We start from the raw sequence: 6,000 nt of genomic DNA on the forward strand, positions 1-6,000 counted from the left end.
GGAAGAGCTGGGGCTCTGCAGACCTTAGAAAACTGGAAGTAGGAAGAGAACAAACAAGTTCCTAAGGGAGTTTGAAGAAGAAAAATAGAGGTAGTGGAAAGTCTTAATCTCTAACCAGACCAAAGGATAGAAAGAAGCTTCTTGTGACAAAAAAGCCCAGAATTAAGGGTTAAACCAGTTCCTCCTGGGCTACTGGAGATGTTCCTTTGCAAAATGAACTAAGAGCGAGTGTGTGCAGAAATTAAAAGAAAATTGGATGACTTTCACAGGTGTTGCAATGCACTGAGCTTGCCTGGTGTGCTGATGTGGATAGGGTTTGACAGCAGGATTCACTGGGAGTTTGAGGTGAAGATCATGAAAGATCATAACTCATCAAAGCAACATGAGGAAGGTGAAGCCGAAGAATTACCAGTAGGGATTGACTACAGATAACAGTTTAAGGAGAAATTTGATGCTTAAATAAATAAATAATTTTTTTAAAAATCCATCAAGAATACATGAGATCAAGAAAAGAGGTCTTTGATCCTGTTGTCCAAAATTCAAGGTAAAAGTCTACTTATTCACCTCAACATAAGAGACGGGAACAGAGGTGTACATGACAAGCTTTGGATCTGGGAAGATTCATGTGTGCTCTCTCCAATCGAACCTTCCTACTTGCAATTATTCCTCATCTCTATGAAAAGCCCACACTGGGGACTTGACTTCTCAAGCATAGAATACCATTTGGCAGCCGGGAAGGAAGGAGTTAAAGAAACATGGTTGTGGCACAGCTGGGAGCCATTAACAATTAAGTTCTTGGACAGAAACCCAGCAGGAAGCTGACAAGGGGCTACAGAGACACAATGGCCTCCGAAAAGTAAAAACTTGATTTAGAAATGAATGAGCTGCCTTTACCAGTGAACCTTCAGCAAAACCCAAATCCCCTAATTAAGAATGAAGAGCAGATATTGGTTAAGAGTTTATATTATGCCTTGCCATAAATCAGCATTCTTAATAAGAAAGATAATGGGTAAGTTAATAATTTCTGAAAATATATTTTTAAAAACTACATAAGATAAGAAAGTGGTCTTGACCTGACTTAAAAATCCATAAACATAAGATACCTTAGTGCTTTCAGCCATTTGCTTCTCAGTTCTGTTTCCATTTTTGATGGCAAGAAGTTTGATTTTGGAGATACACTAATAAATCTAGTACTTAGAGTGATATTATCTCAGAGTTCCCAGGTCTCATGCTTTTCAGTTCATATTTTCTCCCTGCCTCTGATCCCCTCACATGAAAGACCCCATCTTCCTACTGATTTTTCTTATTTCTCTCTAGCCCAACAGGATCCATACTAGACATCCATGATTCTCTAATATTCTCTGATAAAATTTAATTCATGATAAATTTGCAGAAACCTATGTGTTACTCCAGCCAATCTTCATTTTTTCTTTCTCCTACCATCTCTAGTCCTTACATTAATGTTTCATCTCCACCATCACTATTGACCCAATCTGATCATGCTAAGTTTGGCACTTTATTTCATGTTGTCTTTGAGCCATTCAGTTGTCTAATGTATAAAGCATTACCTTCTAATAAAGACTTCAAATCACTTGACAGCAGGGGAATGCCTCATGATTCATGTTTATCTTCTGTACTGCCTTATTCAGTGCAATTTACACAATAAAACCTAAAGAGTTATAAGTCTTTTTAGAACTGAATGAGCACCTCCGCATAACTGAAAACTGCCTAGGCTGTTTGAGAAGGTAGTAGGTAGAGAAGGAACAAGAGAGTACACTGATATATAAAATAGTAGGCCTGGTCAAAAAACCTTCTCTGTGTAAGACTCTTAAGGAGAATATAATATAAAAAGTCAAATGGAGGAGTATTCTGATAACATAATTTACACTTGTTTACATAAGACTTAAGACGAAATGAATACAAGAGTGAGAGCCATTTCCTTACTTGATCACCATTACTACTGGTTAGCATAGCACCTGACACAACAGAGGAACTCAGTCATATGTGTTGAATGAAGGAATAGTTGAAAATAATCAGTCAATGGTAATATCAATATTTGACTGGATTAGCCAGGAAATATTTGCCAGATACATTGGGGAAAATAGTAATTTAATGATGGGAGGGGACATAATTTGAGGCTTCACAAGGAATGAGATTACTTAAGCAAAAGTTAATGGCCTAAGAAATCATAGGGAAGAGAAGGTTGTAGAACACTTTTCACTTTTTCTTTTTAAGAGAGAGGGTTAAGGGATGGTGTGGAATGGGCGATTATGAGCCCTAGAAAGTTGTGAGCATTGGAGAAGTGAGTATAAAAAGAACTGGGGGTAGAGAATAATTTAAGTTGATGGAGTCAGAACTTTGAGAGCCTATCAGGAAGTTACGGCAATTAAGAGGGATTAATCCAAACAGATTATTTGGATAGTCTATCAGGAACAGGAAGATATAGGGGGAAAAAGGGCTTGCTTGGGCTTAATGCTATTAGGGAGTATCATTTTCTGGGACCTAGTCCTACAGGCTTCTGTGATGTTAAAATCAAGCTGATAAGTCCCTGGAGGACTTAGAAGCATTTTACTGCCCTCATTTGGAAGGTGAAGCCATTGACCTCAAATGCGAGGAATGTGTTACTTTGTTCTCTTAATAATAATAATGAATTTTCCCAGTGCTAGCAATACACAAATGCAAGATGCCTGGATGGAGTTGAAGGTGCTCTGCAAAATGGACGGTCCAAACGATGATTGGCCTTGGAAATCTGTGCCAGTGAGACCAGCTTCCATCCAGCCCAAAGAAGTCATCTGACGAGTTTTCACAGCTGAATAGGAGCTGAAAAGATCAAAGGGTCCCCTGATGTTTAGGTTGTGTCAGGAGCAAAAAACTAGATAAGGAGCCACATTACACCAGCACCAAGAATCACACTCCTTCTTCACCTCTTTGAAATGTCAGTTGGAATTTTGTAAGTGGACATAAAGGAGGATGTAGCTATGCTAGGCAACCATCGATTCATGATCAATGGTCAAGATATTTTGGAAGCCGTGTAAGTAGCACAGATACTCACCATTCCTGTGATAAGGTTTTTACCTTCTTTTGAAAGATAGTCCCAAATTTTAGCAGAGTTCTTGGCTAGACGGAAAATACAACCTCACTTCTCTATCAGTTTTGACTCATATTCATTTTTCTGTATGAATTTGACACACATTTGTCAAGGAAAAAATATTTTATAGAAGCATTTTTTTAAATGCTGTAGGTAGGAATTGGCTGTGCTTTCTAATTAGACCCTATAAAAAGCCAGTCCCCACGTGAACGAAAGTTCCCTTGGGTTACCAATAGCGGGCCTCGTTGGAATGTCGGGAAATTCAGGCAGAATCGTTGGGGCCAATCTCATACCATCTGCTCAGCATCCTCAAAAATCCTATTCCAGAAGGCAGTTCTTCGAGTTTTTAGGCGTGTTTTTGACTTCACTCAGTGTGGCTGATAAAAATAACCTTCATATTTTGAATCACAATTCCATGCATACGTTCCTAAAAAAATTGGGCAAAAATTTCAGTCTCTCTAGTCTCCCTCATTGTCTGTCTCGCAAACTGTACTTAGCTGAGAGAACCAGTCTCCTTCCTTAATGACTGTATATTAAGATGCTGTCATCTCGTTAAAGAGTGTGCCAAGTGGATGTCTTCCTTTGATCACTTGTCCTCTGTTCCTGTGGACTTAGAGTTGCAGCAGCCTCTATTGTTTGAGTGATAAGTCCATATCTGGTGAACAGGGGAGTTCTTGCTATCAGGGTGAGAGGAATGTCTTTAATTATTTATTATCTACTTTCTGTAAACTCAACTCAAATATAGCAGGCAGCAAGCAGAAACCAAAATGATGTCTTGTTAAGATTCATAGTGTTTTCTCTGAAAAGAACATATTCTTTATCAAGGACTGAGAAAGTGTCCTTTTCCCTTTTCCTTCAGCATATGAAATATTTACTTGTTAGGTCGCCTCTGAAATAACCGTTTTCCGTAGAGCTGTAGCGGCCCAGCCCATCAGTGTGCTGGTTAATTAAGTGTGACCTAAACCAACTTGACTTGAGCTCTGCATTAAATGCACAAAACCCATTTGAGCTGACCAGCAGTAGAAGTGGTACTCAGAGAAATTGGAAAGGATTTCTCCCAAATGCTTTCTACTTACTTACAGCACTCAAGTAATGGTTGAAGATTAGCATATGACATGACAGATTACATTAAGTCATGTCTTTGCAGTGCTTTATGACAGCACTATCACATTAGCTTCTTAGCACTGGCACATCGAGGCATGCAAATGTTTTCAGACCCTCTTATTCAAATCTACAAGCTGACATGGCAGCCCTGATATGATTATTAGTCATTTGAGAGACTTTAATTCATGTCATCAGATAACAGGTTCTGCTAAAAGGTTATAGAAACTGTCTGCTTTTAATGAAGCTCTCAAAAAAAGACCCTCAGAAACCCTGTTACACACCAAAAGCCTTGGTTTGACTTTATTGACAAGATCCCCCTAAGAATGAACTTGAGTGGAATAGCTAAATAGACATCCAGACATTGACAATATTGTCTGTTTTTCAGAGAAGACCCTGTGGGATGGTTGCGGTGATCTCCCCTCTCACCACATTCCCTCCAGCTCATTCTAATTTGACCGTAGCCTCCAGTACACAGCATGGATGATGACCCTTAGACATTTCTAGACTCTAATATCCAAAGTGAGTCTTACAGGCATAAAGATAATTATTCCTAGAACATTCATTACAGTTTGGGAATCAGTACTGCCATAGCTCACAGTAATGGGTTAATGGTGTCTGGCCAAGCTTGGCATGACTAAGCGGTGATGTGATTGAAGACCATTGGAGTTTGTAATCCGTAGTTTGTTTGCTGTAAATCGGTTTTGTAGTCAAATGCTTTGTTTTATAATGTGGTGATCTGCACTTAGGCCCCCATAGAACCTGTCTTTTCAAAATGCTTCCACATAAATCAGTGGAATTTGGCACCAATGATGATCTTGTTAGAATGAAGGAAGATGGCACTAGGAAGATGGACTGGTGCGCTGCAATGAAGCAGGGCACCACAGAGAGACCTCGGCAGGTGAAAAAAGTGTTGCATGAAGGATCCAAGAGACAAAGCATTTCCCAAAATCTGGAAAAGTGAATGCGAATTTTCTTTCCTTTTCTTAATTTTTTTCTTAAGGTCCAAAACAATGAATACTGAAAAATCATTGCTGGAGAGCTTCTTAAGAGCAGAAAGTAAATGTATTGATCAGTCTCTAAAATCTGTTTTGTTTTTCCTTTTTTTCGGTTATTAATGTTCAGTGTCAAAGTGTTCATTCAGATCTCCGGAATAAAGAAAGACACATTTACAGTTTAAAGTAAACTAATTTATAGCCATTCCACTAAGAAAATATTCAAAATTATTTGATTTGTGGTTGATTCCATTTCTTTCTATGCAGAGGTGTTAACATATATTGCCTTAACTAAATTATGAATTTAATGTTATTCATATTACCTTTTTTCTCTAAGTTTCTTTTCCTTGTTTCTTTTCAATTTAACAACTATTTTTGAGATCATCTAGTGTATGGTCTATCTCTGTCCTTCCTTGCAGCTTTTCTTCTAACCTAAAGTATAATATTTTCTAAAGTAATCTTGGCTGAAAAGGCGAGTAACATACCAAACATGGAGAATATAAAGGGGCATTGATAAACTGTCTTGTAAACAAGTTGTGATTTAACTAAGAGCTTCTCTTAAAAAATAGTCTGAAGAGAGCAAAGAAATCAGAAAAAGGCATTAGATTATATAAATCAGATCATTCTCTTCCCTCCCCTTTCCACCAGCCTCTTTTGCCCCTTTCACACCTGCCAGGCTGTGGTCACAAAGGGGAGGGGCACAGTGTGTGTCTGATGGGAGATGGCTCTCTGGAGAATCTCATGACCGGCAGGAAAATGCTGCTGAACACCCCTCTCCCCTCCATGGCTCTTTTCTCTCTGACCCGCAAAGCAAGT

This window comes from Lagenorhynchus albirostris, chromosome 2 (assembly GCF_949774975.1).
Source record: "Lagenorhynchus albirostris chromosome 2, mLagAlb1.1, whole genome shotgun sequence".
Lineage (NCBI taxonomy): Eukaryota > Metazoa > Chordata > Mammalia > Artiodactyla > Delphinidae > Lagenorhynchus > Lagenorhynchus albirostris.